General features: G+C 30.7%; 3 pseudogenes; 2 read left to right on the forward strand and 1 right to left on the reverse strand.

The window, feature by feature from the left end:
* Positions 1-10,487: 10,487 nt before the first annotated feature.
* On the reverse strand, positions 10,488-12,554 carry LOC127245635 (ATP synthase subunit beta, chloroplastic-like; annotated as a pseudogene).
* Positions 12,555-12,674: 120 nt separating this feature from the next.
* Positions 12,675-14,049, forward strand: LOC127245652 (ribulose bisphosphate carboxylase large chain-like; annotated as a pseudogene).
* Positions 14,050-14,242: 193 nt separating this feature from the next.
* On the forward strand, positions 14,243-16,464 carry LOC127245684 (acetyl-coenzyme A carboxylase carboxyl transferase subunit beta, chloroplastic-like; annotated as a pseudogene).
* The last annotated feature ends 3,782 nt before the right edge of the window (positions 16,465-20,246 follow it).

Below are 20,246 nucleotides of genomic sequence, written 5' to 3' on the forward strand. Positions count from 1 at the left end.
CGCAGTCAAGAAACAAAAGCACGAACTGTATTCTCTTAAAGCTTTATTTAACATATTTGAAAAGCCCGGTAATTATAGGTTTAGAGCACAAAGTATAATCCTTTAAAGTGCTAAATAATAAAAAGAAAAAACAGTCAAAAATCAAAAGCCTTGAATGTATTCCCGTAAAGCAGTATATAACATATACCGAGAGCACTGTAATTAGAACTCTAGTGCACAAATTTTAATCTAAAAAAGTGCTATATAATAGATTTCAAAAACAAAGAAGAAACAGAAGCACTAACTATATCATTTTAAGTACTAAATAAAAAACACAAAAAACTTTGCAATTAGAACTATGAAGCACAAAATATAATCCCAAAAAGTTCTATATAATAAAAAGAAAAGGCAATAGAGAAACAAAAGCACTAACTATATTAGACTAAAGCACTATATAATATATACGAAAAACACTGTCATTAGAACTCTAGAGCAGAAAGTATAATCCCAAAAAGCATTATTTACTAAAAAGGAAAGTGAGTGAAGAAACAAAATGACTAACTTTATTCCCTTAAAGCACTATGTAACATATGCAGCAAACACTATAATTCTAACTATAGAGCACAAAGTATAATTTTATAAATTGCTATATAACAAAAAGAAAAGACAGTCAAGAAACAAAAGCACTAACTGTATTCCCTTAAAGCACTATGTAACATATACGACACACACTGTAATTAGAACTCTAGAGCACAAAGTATAAGCTCATAAAGCGCTATATGATAAAAAGGGAAAAAGACAGTGAAAAAATAAAAGCGCTAATTATATTACTTTAAAACAATATGCAACAAATACAAAAAGCACTATAATTGGAACTATAGAGCACAAAGTATAATATCATCAAGTGCTATATAATTAAAAGAAAAGGCTGTCAAGAAACAAAAGCATTAACTATACTACATTAATACCACTTTGTAACATATATAAAAAACACTGTAGTTATAACTCTAAAGTACAAACTATAATCCCGTAAACTGTTATATAATAAAAAAGAAAACAGTCTCTAACTATATTACCTTAAACATTATGTAACAAGTACAAAAAGCACTATAATTATAAATATGGAGCAAAAAGTATAATCTCATAAAGTGTTATATAATAAAAACAAAAAGACAGTCAAGAAACAAATGCACAACATGTATTCCCTAAAAGCACTATATAACATATATAAAACGCACTCTAATTAAAACTCTAGACCACAAAGTATAATCCCATAAATTCCTATATAATAAAGAGAAAATACAGTCAAGAAAAAAGCCTTAACAATATTCCTCTAAAGCACTATGTCATATATACGAAGAACACTAAAATTAAAACTCTAGAGCACAAAGTATAATCCTATAAAGCGCTATTTAATAAATAGAAAAGGCAGTCAAGAAACAAAAGCACTAATTGAATTCTCTTAAAGCATTATTTAACATATTCGAAAAGCACTATAATTATAGGTTTAGAGCACAAAGTATAATCCTTTAAAGTGCTAAATAATAAAAAGAAAAAACAGTCAAAAATCAAAAGCCTTGAATGTATTCCCCTAAAGCACTACATAACATATACCGAAAGCACTGTAATTAGAACTCCAGTGCACAAATTTTAATCTAAAAAAGTGCTATATAATAAATTTCAAAAACAAAGAAGAAACAGAAGCGCTAACTATATTACCTTAAATACTAAGTAAAAAACACAAAAAACTTTGTAATTAATTCTATGAAGCACAAAATATAATCCCAAAAAGTGCTATATAATAAAAGGAAAAGGCCATAGAGAAACAAAAGTACTAACTACATTAGACTAAAGCACTATATAATATATACGAAAAGCACTGTCATTAGAACTCTAGAGCAGAAAGTATAATCCCAAAAAGCATTATTTAATAAAAAGGAAAGTGAGTGAAGAAACAAAAGGACTAACTTTATTCCCTTAAAGCACTATGTAACACATAGAAAACACTTTAATTAGAACTATAGAGCACAAAGTATAATAACATAAATTGTTATATAACAAAAAGAAAAAGTAGTCAAGAAACAACAACAGTAACTGTATTCCCTTAAAGCACTATGTAAAATATACAAAATGCACTGTAATTATGACTCTAGAGCACAATATAATCTCAAAAGGTGGTATATAATTAAAAGGAAAAAGGAAAGAAACAAAAGCGCTATATGTATTACCTTAAGCGACAATGTAACAAGTACAAAAAGAACTATAATTAGAACTATAGAGCACAAACTATAAACCCATAAAGTGATATATAACAAAAAGAAAAGGCAGTCAAGAAACAAAAGCACTAACAGTATTACCTTAAAGCACTATGTAACATATACAAAAAGAACTGTAATTACAACTCTACAACACAAAGTATAAGCTTATAAAGAGCTATATAATAATAAGGAAAAACAGTGAAGAAGCGAAAACACTAATTATATTACTTCAAAATGCTATTTAACAAATGCAAAATGCACTGTAGTTAGAACTATAGAACACAAAGTATAATCTTAGAAAATGTTATATTATAAAACGAAAAGGCAGTCTAGAAACAAAAGTATTAACTATATTCCCTTAAACCACTATGTAACATATAAAAAAAACACTGTAATTATTACTCTAAATCACAATTTATAATCTTAAAAACTGTTATATAAGAAAAAGGAAAATCAGTGTACAAACAAAAGCTCTAACTATATTACCTTAAACACTATGTAACAAATCATAAAAGCACTGTAATTATAAATATGGAACACAAAGTATAATCCCATAAAGTGCTATATAATAAAAAGAAAAGGAAATCAAGAAACAAAAGCACTAACTGTATTCCCTCAAAGAACTATGTAACAAATACGAAAAACATTGTAATTTAAACTCTAGAGAATAAAGTATAATCCCATAAAGTGCTATATAAGAAAAAGAAAAGACAGTTAAGAAACAAAAGCCTTAACTTTATTCCCCTAAAGCACTATTTAACATATGCGAAAAACACTATAATTAGAACTCTATAGCACAAATTTTAATCTCATAAAGTGCTACATAATAAAAAGGAAAAATAGTGAAAAAACAGAAGCGCTAACTATATTACCATAAACACTATGTAAAAAATATTAAAATCTTTGTAATTAGAACTATGAAGCACAAAGTATAATCCCAAAACGGGCTATATAAAAAAAAAGAAAAGACAGTAGAGAAATAAAAACACTAACTATTTTACCATAGAGCACTATATAATATATTCGAAAAGCACTGTAATTATAACTCTAGTGCAAAAAGTATAATACCATAAAACACTATTTAATAAAAAAGGAAAAAAAGTGAAGAAACAAACGCACTAACTTTATTCCCTTAAAGCACTATGAAACATATATAGAAAACACTTTAATTAGAACTATAGACCAAAAAATTATAATCTCATAAATTTCTACATAACAAAAAGAAACGACAGTCAAGAAACAAAGGCACTAACAATATTCCTTTAAAACACTTTCTAAAATATACAAAGCACATTGTAATTAGAAGTCTTGAGCACAAAGTATAATCTCATAAAGTGGTATATAATAAAAAAGAAAAACAGTGAAGAAACAAAAGCGCTAACTATATTACCTTAAAGATACTATGTAACAAGTACGAAAAGTACTTTAATTAGAACTATAGAGCATAAAGTATAATCCCATAAAGTGCTATGTAATAAAAAGAGAAATAGTCATGAAAAAAAAACACTAATTGTATTCCCTTAAAGCACTATGTAACATATACGTAAAGAACTGTAATTGGAACTCTACAGCACAAAGTATAAGCTCATAAAGACTATATAATAAAAAAAAAAAGTGACCAAACAAAAGTGCAAATTATATTACTTTAAAACACTATGTAACAAATAAATAAAGAATTGTAATTAGAACTATAGAGTACAAAGTATAATCTCATCAAGTGCCCCATAATAAAAAGAAAAGGCAGTTATAAACAAAAGCATTAGCTATATTCCCTTAAACCACTATGTACCATATACAAAAAACACTGTAATTATAACTCTAAAGAACAAAGTAAAATCTCATAAAGTTTTATATAATAAAATGGAAAAACAATGTAGAAAGGAAAGCTCTAACTATATTACCTTAAACACTATGTAAAAATTACGGAAAGCAATGTAATTAGAAATATGAAACACATAGTATAATCCCATAAAGTGCTATATAATAAAAAAAATGTCATCAAGAAACAAAAGTACTAACTGTATTCCCTTAAAGCATTATGTAACACATATGAAAAGCACGGTAATAATAACTCTAGAGCACAAAATATAATCCCATAAAAACCAATTTAATAAAATGGAAAAGAAGAGAATAAACAGTAGCACTACTTGTATTCCCATAAAGCACTATGTAATATTATACAAAAGGCACTGTAATTATAGCTATAGAGGACAAAGTATAATCTCATAAAGTGCTATATAACAAAAAGAAAAGACAATCAAGAAACAAAAGCCATAACTGTATTCCCCTAAAGCAATATGTAAAATATACGAAAAGCAATGTAATTACAAATCTAGAGCACAAAGTATAATCTCATAAAGTGCTATATAATAAAAAGGAAAAAAATGAAGAAATGGAAGCGCTTAGTATATTAGCTTAAACACTATGTAAAAAAATACGAAATGAACTCTAATTAGAACTATGGAGCACAAAGTATAATCATATAAAGTGATATATAATAAAAAGAAAAATAGTTTAGAATCAAAAGTGCCAACTATATTACCTGAAAACACTATTTAACAAAGATGAAAAACCTTGTAATTAGAACTATGGAGCACAAAGTATAATCCCATAAATGGCTATATAATAAAAAGAGAAGGCAATCCAGAAACAAAAGCACTAACTGTATTCCCTTTAAACCACTATATAACATATTCAAAAAGAACTGTGATTAGAACTCTACAACAGAAAGTATAAGCTCATAAAATGCTATATAATAAAAAGGAAAAAATAGTGAAGAAACAAAAGCACTAACTATATTACCTTAAAACACTATGTAACAAGTACGAAAAGCACTATAATTAGAACAATAGAACATAAAGTATAATTCCATAAAGAGCTATATAATAAAAACAAAAGGAAGTTAAAAAACAAAAACACTAACTGTATTCCCTTAAAAGACTATGTAGCATATACGAAAAGCACTGTAATTAGAGCTCTAGATCACAAAGTATAATCTCATAAAGTGCTATATAATAAAAAGGAAAAACAGTAACAAAACAAAAGCGATAACTATATTACTTTAAACCACTACGTAACATATACAAAAAGCTTTATAATTAGAACTATAAAGCACAAAGTATAATCCGATAAAGTGCAATATAATAAAAAGAAAAAGCAGACAAGAAATGAAAGCACTAACTATATTCCATAAATGTACTATGTAACATATATGAAAAGCACTGTAATTAGATTTGTAGAGCACAAAGTATAATCTCATAAACTGCTATTTAATAAAAGGGAAAAGAAGTGAAGAAAAAAAAGTACGAACATTATTACCTTAAAGCACTATGTAACATATACAAAAAACACTATAATTAGAACTGTAGAGCACAATGTATAATCTTATAAAGAGATATATAAAAAAATGAAAAAACAATGAAGAAACAAAAGCTATAACTATATTACTTTTAGACACTATGTATCAAATACGAAAAACAATATAATTATAACTATAAACCACAAAGTATAATCGGATAAAGTGCTATATAATAAAAACAAAAGGCAGTCAAGAAATAAAAGCACTAATTGTATTCCCTTAAAGCACTATGTAACATATACGATAAGCACTGTAGTTAGAACTTTAGAGCACAAAGTATAATCCCATAAAGCGCTATTTAATAAAAAAGAAAAGAAGTGAAGAAAAAAAAAAGGCTAATATTATTCCCTTAAAGCACAATGTAACATATACGTAAAATAATGTAATTAGAACTTTAGAGCACAAAGTATAATCTTATGAAGTGCTATATAATAAAAAGGAAAAATAGTGAAGAAATAAAAGCGTCAACTATATTACCTTAAAACACTATCTAACAAAGACGAAAAGCAGTGTAATTAGAACTATTGAGCACAAAGTATAATCCCATAAAGTGTTATATAATAAAAAGAGAAGGCAATCAAGAAACAAAAACACTGACTGTATTCCCTTTAAAACACAATATAACATATTCAAAAAGAACTATAATTAGAACTCTACAACACAAAGTATAACCATATAGAACTCTATATAATAAAAAGCAAAAACATTGAAAAAGAAAAGCGCTAACTATATTACCTTAAAACGCTATGTAACAAGTATAAAAAGCATTATAATTAGAACTATAGAGTATAAAGTATAATACCATAGAGAGCTATATAATAAACAGAAAAGGAAGTTAAGAAACAAAATCGCTAACTGTATTCCCTTAAAACACTATGTAGCATATACGAAAAAAACTGTAATTAGAACTCTAGAGCAAAACATATAATCCCATTAAGTGTTATATAATAATAAGGAAAAAAGAGTGAAGAAACAAAAGGACTAAATATATTACTTTAAACCACTACATAACAAATACGAAAAACATTATAACTAGAACTACAAAGCACAAAGTAAAATCCGATAAAGTGCTATATAATAAAGAGAAAAGGCAGTCAAGAAACAAAAGCACTAACAGTATTCCCTTAAAGACCTATGTAACAAACATGAAAAGAACCGTAATTAGAACTCTAGAGCACAAATTATAATCTCATAAAGCGCTATTTAATAAAAAGGAAAAGAAGTGAACAAACAAAAGTACTAACAATATTTTCTTAAAGCCCTATGTAACATATACGAAAAATACTGTAATTAGAACTTTAGAGTACAAAGTATAATCTTATAAAGTGCTATATAATAAATAGGAAAAATAGCGAAGAAACAAAAGCGCCAACTATATTACCTTAAAACACTATTTAACAAAGACGAAAAGCACTGTAATTAGAACTATTGAGCACAAAGTATAATCCCATAAAGTGCTATATAATAAAAAAAGAAGGCAGTCCAGAAACAAAAACACTAACTATATTACCTTTAAAGCACTATATAACATATTCGAAAAGAACTATAATTAGAACTGTACAGCAGAAAGTATAAGCTCATAAAACAATATATAATAAAAAAGAAAACCAATGAAGAAACAAAAACGCTAACTATATTACCTTAAAATACTATATAACAAGTACAAAAAACACTATAATTAGAACTATAGAGCATAAAGTATAATCCCATAAAGAGCTATATTATAAAAAGAAAAAGGAAGTTAAAAAATATAACCACTAACTGTATTCCCTTAAAACACTATATAGTATATATGAAAAGCACTGTAATTAGAACTCTAGAGCACAAGGTATAATCTCATAAAGTGTTATATAATAAAAAGAAAAAAGAGTGAAGAAAAAAAAGCACTAACTATATTACTTTAAACCACTACGTAACAAATACGAAAAGTATTATAACTAGAACTACAAAGCACAAAGTATAATCCGATAAAGTGCTATATAATAAAGAGAAAAGGCAGTTAAGAAACAAAAGTACTAACAGTATTCCCTGAAAGCACTACGTAACATATACGAAAAGCACTGTAATTAGAACTCTAGAGCACCAAGTATAATCCCATAAAGCGTTATTTAATAAAAAGGAAAAGAAGTGAAGAAACAAAAGCACAAACATTATTCTCTTAAAGCACTATGGATATACGAAAACACTATAATTCGAACTCTAGAGCACAAAGTATAATATGATAAAGTGCTATACAATAAAAAGAAAAGTAGTCAAGAAACAAAAGCCCTACCTGTATACCTTTAAAGCACTATGTAGCATTTTTGAAAAGTACTGCAATTAGAACTCTAGAGGACAAAGTATAATCTCTTAAAGTGCTATATAAAAAAAAAAGGAAAACCGGTGAAGAAACAAAAGCGCTAACTATATTACTTTAAGACACTATGTAACAAACATAAAAAGTATTGTAATTAGAACTATAAAGTACAAAGTATAATCCGATAAAGTTCTATATAATAAAAAGAAAAGGCAGTCAATAAACAAAAAAACTAATTGTATTCCCTTAAAGCACTATGTAACATATACGATAAGCACTATAATTAGAACTCTAGAGCACAAAGTATAATTCCATAAAGCGATATTTAATAAAAAGGAAAAGAAGTGAAGAAACAAAAGCACTAACATTATTCTTTTAAAGCACTATGTAATATATATTCAGTTCAGTTAACCAAACTGAAAAAATATCAAAACTTGAAACCAATTTGAACCAAACACATATCAAATATGTAGTATTTGTATTCGAACTGAATTTTTTTGGTTAACCAAAACTTCTATTAGGTTCAGCTCAGTTCAACGGTTCAGTTCGATTTCTTTGCCGTCCCCTAATTCCGGATATCTTAAGGTATATTCCTGTTATTAGAATCTGAACAGGGTTTTCACTGGACTAAATATAGAACCATGAAACTTACCAAAGAGATTCATTTTTCACCCAACTTTAGTCTGTCCCCTAGATCTATGTGAATAACGTTTTGGAGTTATTCACTAGACTTATGTCTTTAACTTCTTAAATTCATTAAGGTTAGGTTAAATTTAGATATAATAAAGTATTATGTATACGAAGGAGTATCGTTAACTTAACTCCTTGGTTGTGGTTGACAAGGAAATTCATATGGAATTTATCTCCGGATATTAATGACCAATTTATTCTAGTTTTTTGTTTAGTTTAATGCTTAAAACGAGAATGAGTGAATTTTTAGGAAAATTTTGATTTCAAAAAACCAACCGGTCAGTCACAAGTATCAAAAAGGAAAATTGTATAATTTTTTCTTTCAAATCTTCATTTTATTTTTGATTTTATATTTCTTTTCGATTTTGATTTCTAGGGCTATACTGACTCGAACCGTAGACCTTCTCGGTAAAACATATCAAACTTATTATTATCAAAATGATCTAAACTGTTTTAAAAACCCAACATGCATTTTTTTTTTTTTTTTTGTATTTGGCTCTTCCATTAATTGAAAGAAATATCAGCAAATCCACCCTTTGTTTTTGACAGAAAAATCCAATAAGGAGATAGCTCTGTGTGCTTTGATTCATTATATGACATTTTGATCCAGGAGCACTACCAAAGTGTTTCAAGGGTGTGGTTATCTTGACGTAGGCCTGCCTCCGGCCTAGATTGTTGTAAGTTAAATTAAGTCTATATCGTTCCTTTGAAAATGAAAATCAAATATGAAACTTAATACACCTTAAACCACATAGGACGAAATTTTTTTTTTTGAGAACCTTACACTCACTATCCCTAGCATTGAATGCACTGTTATTCACCTTACGAATATCTCAAAATAATGATCCGGTCTGTTTGGCACCAAAATCCAATCGAATAATTTTTCAGGCTATTGTTCCCTAGATAGTTATAAGGGTAAGACATCGATTTTGCAATAAAATGAATTTCTTTTTATTTGCGTGTACAATGGACTCCCCCGAAATCCATTGGCGTGTGTGTAAACGAGGTGCTCTACCAACTGAGCTATAGCCCTTAATGGTTGTGATGCGTATTTTATTATGTATAGAGTTTCTTGTCAAGATTAATATTCTATGATCCAAGATCATATATTTTGGAATGGTATTGCTTAGGTTATTATTGCTTATTAAGCAATATGTTATTTACAATTCATCGATGGGATGGGTTCCATTTGGTCTTTTTTTGGGGGAGGGGGGGGGATAATAAATTACCTACTTGACTCAGTAGTTATAGTATTGCTTTTATACGGCGGGAGTCATTGGTTCAAATCTAATAGTAGGTAGAACTTATTAGATACCATTGACTCCGGTATCTAATAAGTTTTTTGACCCATTCTTTTTTATTTTTAGTGATTTTGTATTCTTATTGTTTTCCTATTTTATTTTTTAAATGCGTTATATCAAAATTGGACTTTGTCAAGTGAATCCAATCAAACAGAATCCAAGGTTTCTAAACCAAACTTCTTTTGATTAATCAAACACACCAAGTACTTATAAAATCATATTGAAAGCCTCTACCTTTGTCCTAGCTCGTCGGAGAGCTAGATTTGCTTCAATTTTTTGTCTATTTCCTTCGGCCTTTCTCAAACTAGCTTCTTCTATTTCAAGAGTTTCCTGAGCTTCTTGTAGATCAATATCACTACCCTTTTCTGCATCATTCACTAAAATAGTGATTTCATTATTGTCTATTCTAGCAAAACCACCAATCAGAGACATCGTGAACCATTGGTTCGTAACGGGTATTCTCAAAATTCCTATATCTACAGTTGTAGTAATAGGAGCATGATTTGGTAATACGCTAATTTGACCACTATTCGTAGATAAAATAATTTCTTTCACTTCTAAATCCCAAGAAATTTGATTAGGGGTCAGTAAACAAAGATTTAAGGTCATTTCTTCAAATTGTTCTCCATTTCTAAGTTCATAGCCTTCCCGGCAGCTTTATCAATATTACCTACCAAATAAGAGGCCTGTTCAAGAAGACCATCTAATTCTCCGGAAAGGATCAATTGAAACCTGGTTTATGCTAGACCAACATATTTCCCAGGAGAACCGGTAAATACTTTGGCTACAAAAATGGGTTGTGATAAGAAACGCTCAATTTTTCGCGCTCTTGCTATGATTAAATGATCCTCTTCGGATAATTTGTCCAACCCCAAGATGGCTACAATGTCTTGAAGTTCTTTATAACATGTTGCTTAACTCTTTGCATAGTTTCATAATGTTCCTCACCAACGATCCGAGGTTGAAGCATGGTTGAAGTTGAATCTAAAGGATCTACTTCCGGATAGACACCTTTGGCAGCTAATCCTCTTGATAGTACGGTAGTAGCATCTAAATGTGCAAATGTCGTAGCAAGAGTAGAATCGGTCAAATCATCTGCAGGTACATAAAATGCTTGAATTGAAGTGATTGACCCTTCTTTGGTATTAGTAATTCTTTTTTTGTAAAGAGCCCATTTCCGTACTCAAGGTGGGCTAATAACCAATCCAGAAAGGCATTCTACATAATAAGGCCGATACTTCGGACCCTGCTTGGACGAAACGGAAGATATTTTGGATGAATAGAAGTACGTCTTGTTCATTAATATCTCGGAAATATTCCGCCATCGTTAGGGCAGTCAAACCAACTCTCATACGAGCTCCAAGCGGTTCATTCATCTGACCGTAAAACAAGGCTACTTTTGATTCTGAAATATTTTCTTCATTAATAACTCCAGATTCTTTTATTTTCATGTAAAGATCATTTCCTTCACGAGTACGCTCACCCACTCCGCCAAATACGGATACGCTCCTATGGGCTTTGGTAATATTGTTAATCAATTCCATAACGAGTACTATTTTCCTAACCAGAACTCCCCCAAATAGTCCAATTTTTCCCCCACGTCGATAAGGGGCTAAAAGATCTACTACATTAATTCCTGTTTCAGAAATAGATAATTTTGTATCCAATTGGGTAAAGGCAGGCGCAGATTGATGAATAGGAAATGTTGTACGAGTATCTATAGGACCCAAATTATCAACAGGCTCTCCAAGCACATTGAAAATGCATCTCAGAGTTGATCCACTGACCAGGACACTTAGAGGAGCTCCCGTATCAATCACTTTCATTCCTCTCATCAGACCATCTGTAACACTCAGAGCTACAGCTCTAACTCGATTATTCCTAATAATTGTTGTACATCACAAGTCACATTAATTGGTTGATTAACATTATCTCGACCTTTAACTACCAAAGTGTTATAAATATTAGGCATTTTTCCCGGCGGAAAAGCTAGATCTTGTACCAAACCGATGATTTGGATTATAGGTCCTAGGCTTTTTTTTCAACCGCGGAAACCCCAGTAGTAGTATTAATTCTCATAATAATAAATATGTGACAAAGTTTGTGAAAGTTATCAAATTGACAATAATCGTCTAATAGCACGTCGAGCAATTAATTAATTCCATTAAGAAATTGGAGTTAGTACTCGATTTTGTTGGTGGGATTCAATCAAATCTACTTCAATTTGTTCCTTATTCAATGAGTGAAGTTGCAAGCCCAACCAAGCTATTTTGAAACATAAGATCTTGAGAAAGTTTTTCATTTGTCTATCATTACAGACAATCCTATTCTATGGAAGTTCAACCCGAACTCTATTTACATTACAATTCATTATTTCTATCTAATTGGCTCTTCTAATTTTTTATTTAAGCATATTAATTTATACGTATACCCTATCTCTTTCATGGATGAATTTTGGCTATTTTCATATCTAAGATTTACATATACAACATATACCGCTATCAATAGGGAATTTCTTATTAGTTGGGTTAGTTATTTTGATTCAAAAAAGGTAAAAAAAAAAGAAAAAAGAAAGGGTTGTGTTATACATATGAAAGAGTATACAATGATGATGTCTTTGGTAAATCAAATATCATGGTCTAATAATCAATCTGAATAGTTGATAATATTAGTATTAGTTGGAAGTTTTTGAAAAATTCCCGTGAATAGTTTCATTAACGCCAAATTCATTCGTGTCGAGTACACCTTGTTGTTGTTAGAATTCTTAATTCATGAGTAGTAGGGAGGGATTTATGTCACCATAAACAGAGACTAAAGCAAGTGTTTTTTTCAAAGTGGGTGTTAAAGAGTACAAGGGCATAACTCCTCAACCCGAAGTTCCGCCTGAAGAAGCAGGGGCAGCGGTAGCTGCCAAATCTTCAAGTGGTACATGGACAACCGTGTGGACTGATGGACTTACCAGCATTGATCATTACAAAAGGCGATGCTACAACATTGAGCCTGTTCTTGGCGAAACAGATCAATATATTTGTTGTGTAGCTTACCCTTTAGACCTTTTTTAAAAAGGTTCTGTTACCAACATGTTTACTTCCATTGTCGGAAACGTATTTGGATTCAAAGCCTTGTGTACCCTACGCCTGGAAGATCCGTGAATCCCTATTGATCATATTAAAAATTTCCAAGGTCAATCTTACGGATCCAAGTTGAGAGAGATAAATTAAACAAATATGGTCGTCCTCTGCTGGGATGTACTATTAAACCTAAATTGGGGTTATCCACTAAAAACTATGGTAGTGCATGTAATGAATGTCTTTCCAGTGGACTTGATTTTACGAAAGATGATGAGAACGTGAACTCCCAGCCATTTATGCATTGGAGAGAATGTTTCTTTTTTTGTGCTGAAGCAATTTATAAGGCACAGACTGAAACAAGTGAAATCAAGTGCATTACTTGAATGTTATTGCGGGTACATGCGAAAAAATGATCAAAAGAGCTGTATTTTCTAGGGAAATGGGAGTTCCTATCATAATGCATGACTACTTAATAGAAGGATTCATTGCAAATACTAGTTTGGCTAATTATTTCCGATATAATGGCCTACTTCATCATATTCACCATGCAATGCACGCAGTTATTGATAGATAGAAGAATCATGGTATGCACTTCCGTGTACTAGCTAAAGTGTTACGTCTGTCTGGTGGAGATCATATTCACGCTAGTACTGTAGTAGGTAAACTTGAAGGAGAAAGAGACATTACTTTTGGCTTTGTTGATTTACTGTGTGATGATTTTGTTGAAAAAAGCCGAAGTCGTGGTATTTATTTCACTCAAGATTGGTTCTCTTTACCTGATGTTATTCCCATGGCTTCAGGGGGTATTCACATTTGGCATATGCCTACTCTACCGAAATCTTTGGGGATGATTCCGTACTATGGTGAAGGAACTTTAGGACACCCTTGGGGGAATGCGCCAGGTTCCATAGCTAACCGAGTAGCTCTAGAAACATGTGTACAAGCTTGTAATGAAGGTCGTGATCTTGCTGCTGAGGGTAATGTAATTATCCGTGAGGCTAGCAAATGGAGTCCTAAACTAGCTATCGCTTGTGAGATATGGAAAGAGATCAAATTTGAGTTTGAAGCAGTGGATGTTTTCGATACGAAAAAATAGTTACTTTCCATTCTCTTAATTGAATTGCAATTAAACTCTGCTCAATCATTTTAGTAAAAGATTAGGCTGAATATAACGATTCTATTGCATGTATTTTTGGATAAATACATAGATCTTGAGATATAGAAGATTTCAAATAGCAAATTGAAGACTCAAATGGTTCTATTGTCGTCTTCGATCCACAATTAAACCTATGGATCCTCAGGATTGGTATATTCTTTATAGATCATGTGGTTTGGCTGAATCAAGCGAACTATCACAAAATTTTCAACCCATCCTGCATATTATTTTTTTTATGTGTTAAAATAGACCCTAAATTTATTATTTCTTATTAGTTAGTTATTAGACGAGATTTTACAAAAAAAATTCTATCTACGGTAGAACAAATATTCCTTTTTTATTCGACGCGAAGGCGAAGATATAGGAAAAAACATTTTTTATCATTCTATTTAATTTGAATTGAAAGAGATTCCATCATATTCATATATAGTTATAGTTAATTCTTACCTCTGGATTCCTACAAAATAAAAGATAATCACTTCTTCTTACTAATTTAGTATTTAGCAATTATGTAACTTCTAGTTTAGTCTGATAGAAATTCAAAGAAAAATAAAGAATTGTGAATCGAATGAATATCATCAAGTGTATTTTCTGCAAATAAAATAGGGGGAAAGAAAACACTATGAAAAGATGGTGGTTTAATTTGAAGGTGTTTAAGAAGAAGTTCAAACACAGGTATGGGATAAAGAAATCAATGGACAATCTTGGTCCTATTGAAACTACTAGTGAAAGTAGAGATTCAAATAAAATGGTGGGGCTAAAAACATTCATAGTTTGGGGGTGCTGACAATTCTAGTTACAGTGATGTCGATCATTTATTTTTGGTCAAAGACATTCGGAATTTCATCTTTGCTGATACTTTTTTAGTTAGGGATAGTACTGGAGACAATTACTTGATCCATTTTGATATTGAAAATCAGATTTTTCAGATTTACAAAGATCATTCTTTTATGAGTGAAATCGAAAGTTCTTTTTCGAGTTATTGAAATTCTAGTGATAGGAATAATGGATCTATGAGTGAGGATTCCTTATACAATCGTTCGATGTATGATACTCAATCTAGTTGAAATAATCACATTACTAGCTCCATTGACGATTATCTTCAGTATCAAATCTGTGTTGATATGTCCATTGTAAGTGATAGTAGTGACATATACATTTCTAGGCGCATTTTTGATAAACGTAGAACTGATAGTGAAAGGGGGGATCTAGTATAAGATCCTATGAGAAGACGGTGATTTAACTCTAGGAGAAAAGTCTAATGATCTCGATGCAATTGAAAACTACAAGAATTTGTGGGTTCAATGTGAAAATTGTTATGGATTAAATTATAAGAGATTTTTGAAATAAAAAATGAATATTTGTGAACAATGTAAACATCATTTGAAAATGAGTAGTTCAGAAAGAATCAAAGTTTCGATTGACCCCGGTACTTGGGGATCTTATGGATGAAGACATGGTCTCTTTGGATCCGATTGAATTTCATTCGGAGGAGGAGCCTTATAAAGATCATGTTTGTTCTTATCAATGAAAGACAGGATCAACTGAGGTTGTTCAAACAGGCATAGGGCAACTAAATGGTGTTCCTGTCGCACTTGGGTTATGGAGTTTCAATTTATGGGGGGTAGTATGGGATCCGTAGTCGGGGAGAAAATCACTCGTTTGATTGAGTATGCTACCAATCGATTTCTACCTCTTATTATACTGTGCGCTTCAAGGGGGGACGCATGAAAGAATGAAGTTTAAGCTTGATGCAAATGGCTAAAATATCGTCTGCCTTATATGATTATCAGTCAAATACAAAGTTATTTTTTGTCTCAATCCTTACATCTTCAACTATTGGTGTGGTAACAACTAGTTTTGGGATGTTAGGAGACATCATTATTTCCGAACCCTACTGCTACATTGCATTTGCGGGTAAAAGAGTAATTGAACAAACATTGAATAAAATAGTCCCCGAGGGTTCACAAGTCTCTGAATATTTATTCCATAAGGGCTTTTTTGACCTAATCATACCACGTAATCTTTTAAAAAATGTTCTAAGTGAGTTATTTAAACTACACGCCTTCTTTCGTTTGAACTAAGAAATATCATGATAAATTGATTAAAACAAGGAGTTTTGAACCTGGACAGAAGTTATCATTATTTAATTCTCATTTCAAGATTTTTTCAGGGAAATTAAAAACCAAGTGGTTGGGGCCATTTAAAGTATCGCAGGTACTTGAATCAGGAGCAATTGTCCTCCAAGCTGATGATGGAAGGGACTTTACCGTAAATGGACAACGAGTTAAGAACTATTTTGGTGATGAAGTTTGGAGGAACGACATAATATCGCTGAGACCACCCATCGATTGATCAGTTTGATTTAATCAGATTGTTTAACATCTCATTTCACGTTGTTTTTGTTGTAAGTATTGTACATGTTGTAAATTAATTAATTAATTAATTATTATTTTGTAGGTTTTAGTGTTGTTGCCAAGTGTATGCAAAGTGGAAGTCTCCACACACCCTTGGCAATAGTCGGGCCGGAAAACTATGGTCAGATTTACTATGCACTGATAATTGTTAAATTTTTGACTTGTAACAAGGCGCTAGCAATGTATCAGGTGACATCTATTCATGGTTTATTTCTTAAGTTCCGGTAAGGATGTTGTGAATTCATTTATGTTAGGCATGTACATTTAGTAAAGGTTTAGGAAGGTTATTAGAAATACATGCTTAGATTAACTTATAATAAGGATTTCATTTTTCTACTATATTATGTTGTAGTGCTATTTCTACTGTGGTGTAGTTTGGGGAATATTTGGGTCGAAATGGCATACATCTTGGTGTAGATTACGGCTAAAACCTCTCATTCAACGTTGTTGAAAAATAACTTTTCCAAGATTCAACACTTTGTACCATTACTTAATAAATTAAAATTTCAGTCTTCACCATGATGAATCAAGTAATGTTTTATGTTGCTAACATGACTAAAATGATAGAATATTACTTTTAAACAAGATCATGCTTGAGTTTCTGCATAGGAAGTTGTATATAATCTTAGTTAGAAGTTGCATCGGGATTGTAATCTACGTGAATTATTTCTAAAGTGGAATATCATAAAGGTATGCAAAAAGAAAAAAAAATCTTAATTATTGAGTGATTATCATAAAGCCAAAAAAAATGATTAAATTTGGCTATGATGATTGGAATTCAACCGTTGCGACTCAGTGAAAATGTCATGAACAGAAAGGTTAAAGCCTCGTCCATGATAAGGATAGTGGGGTTCCCTTAAATTGTGAAACCAAATCATCAATCACTTGATGAAAGAAATGAAAAATTGTAGCATACCTCATTTACAAGCTCTCATGTCTAGATAAATGTCTTGATATTAATTTCTCACCTATGAGTTTTGTGTGACTGAGTATGCGATATTCAAGTCATAAAGTTTATAAAATTCCTGCCTTTAGTCATTTATGTTGCGTAAAACCACTTCTATATTGTGAAGGCATTTATTCTTCCCTTAATAGAGATATGAAATTTGAGTGCCGGGTCTATGCATGTTTATTTTTGTTGCTCAAGGGACGAGTAACATTTAAGAATGAGGATGTTTGATAGCATCCATTGGATGCTATCTTTTAGTCATCATCTACATTGAAAAATATGTCTATTTAGACTTAATTTCTTTTATTTTATGTAAATATGTTATATTTTTAGCTTGTTTTTTTTAATTTAAGTTTAATATAATAGCTTGTAGAATATTTAGTTCATTATGTATATATTTGACCATGGATGTCTTTTATATTAAAAGCTTCGCTATGTCTTGATTTATGTACAGAAAATTTATGAGGTTTGGGGCATATGTTTCAGGTTGAAAAAAAATAACAAAGACGGAGATAACGTCATTGGGAGTGTAAGAGTTAAAGAAGATAAGCAATGTGCAGGCAGACAGGACATAATAATAATAATAATAATAATAATAATAATAATAATAATAATAATTAATGGATTTGGTGTGGATAGTCTATGTGCACAGTCTTGGTGAAGAAGTTGGAAAATTAAAAACACGATTCTTCAGAGAAAGATTGTGCGAAGGGAAAAAGAAGCGGATCGATTTGACGAGAAGAAAAAAATAAAAGAAAAAAATCAAATTTGAATTAAGAGAATCTCTCGTCTCGACGCACGCAGTACTTCTCTTCATCCTTGTACATACGTGTTTTTTATTTTCTTGCCCTTGATTAGGAAGTTCTGTTCGAGGATTGCTACATTAGTTTTAGTTTAGGAATTTAAGTTTGGCAACCAGATTGAATCTATATATATATATTTCATCCTACGATCAAAGATGAGAGTTGGATTGGATATTGAAGTATGAAATTGTTATTCACATCCAAGAAGTAGCGATATTAATTTATGAAAGCTTAATATTTATTTTGTTCTTGAATTAAAATTTAAATTTCTGCATACATTTAATTGATGTGTTTATTGTTGGGAAACACAACATATTTAAGGATATGAGTACCAGATTTAGGAATGTATTCGGTTTTATATGCAAATATTAATAATGGGAATTTGTGGGGAGACTATTTCCATTCGTTATTCTTAATAGTGTTTCTCATGATCTTGGGAAAGATAGAGAACAGAACTAGTAGATTATATGCATGAATAAGAGAATATTAAATTGGTGTGATTAATATGAATTTTAATTTTTAATCCTGCCAAATTTTCTATAATCTTCCTAATCTGTATTAAATTCCTGAATATGTGTAATTTTATTCCGGATAGAATGATGAATTGGTTGGATTTAATTCATAAGTTTTAATGGTTTTATTCTCAAGTTAAATGAACTATTAATTATCGTATAACTAGTACCATTTATGGGAATGTTGCAAACTTATACCGTTTGACTTGAATTGCTTTCGTGTCGGGAGATGGGAATGCATAAAATATGTTGAATCTGAAGTTTCATATGACATTAAAATTTGTTGAATCTGAATCATTAAATCATATATTTCATTATAATCTAGAAGGTTATGCAATCTTTGATCAATGGAATTTAGTTGCTTATATTAAATTTATGTAACTTAGGAATTAAAATGGTCAAATCGCCATTTATTCATTTTAACTCAATTGAATCAATCTTTAAATGACATAAAATCTCCAGAATGTGAATGAATATATTTAATTCCTTGTGGATTCGACTCAGTATACTTACCGATTTATTACTTGATACGATATCGTACACTTGTGATCAATTACAAAAAAAATATCTATAGCAATCTTCGAATAGAACTTCTTAATCTTGGGCAAGAAAAGAAAAACAACATGTATGTACAAGGATGAAAAGAAGTACTGCATGCACATCAGAGATTCTTTTAATTCAAATTTGATTTTTTTTTCTTTTCTTTTTTTTCCCCGTCAAATCAATCCGCTTCTTTCTCCCTTCGCACAATGTTTCTCTAAAGAATTGCGTCTTTAATTTTTCAACTTATTCAACAAAATTGTGTGCAGAGACTATCCACACCAAATCCCTGATTATTATTATTATTATTATTATTATTATTATTATTATTATTATTATTATTATTATTATTATTATTATTATTCTTATTGTTGTTGTTGTTGTTGTTGTTGTTGTTGTTGATGCCGTTTTCAACCAACAATAAAAAGTAAAATCCGAAAAAAATTCGAATTTGACTGCAATAATATCTGGAATCAAAGATTCCTAAATATAGTATGAAATGTACAAAATATAAAAGCAAACTGATATTGAAAAGAAAATAATGATGATCCGCAAAGCGAATTTTCACTAAAATTGATGCGTTGATTGTAGATGCCTTCTGCCGGATGTGAATTTCTTGTTATATTCTCTCTAAATCAGTTATCGGATCGTGTACGTAGTCGGTTGTAACTGACGGAAAACCCCCTCGCGGTTGCAACCGCCTGAAGAACCATCTTCGGTTATGTTTTGTGCTACCAATCGACCAACTGACCAAACGAGACGACTGATCAACCGACCAATCAAGCGACTGACCAACCGACCAATCAAGCGACTGACCAACCACGCTACTGACCAACCAACCAATCAAGCGACTAATTGACCGACCAATCAAGCGACTAATCGACCAACCCATCAAGCAACCGATCGACTAACCTGT

The sequence above is a fragment of the Andrographis paniculata genome, unplaced genomic scaffold (assembly GCF_009805555.1).
Source record: "Andrographis paniculata isolate CXL003 unplaced genomic scaffold, ASM980555v1 Contig22END, whole genome shotgun sequence".
NCBI classification, from domain to species: domain Eukaryota; kingdom Viridiplantae; phylum Streptophyta; class Magnoliopsida; order Lamiales; family Acanthaceae; genus Andrographis; species Andrographis paniculata.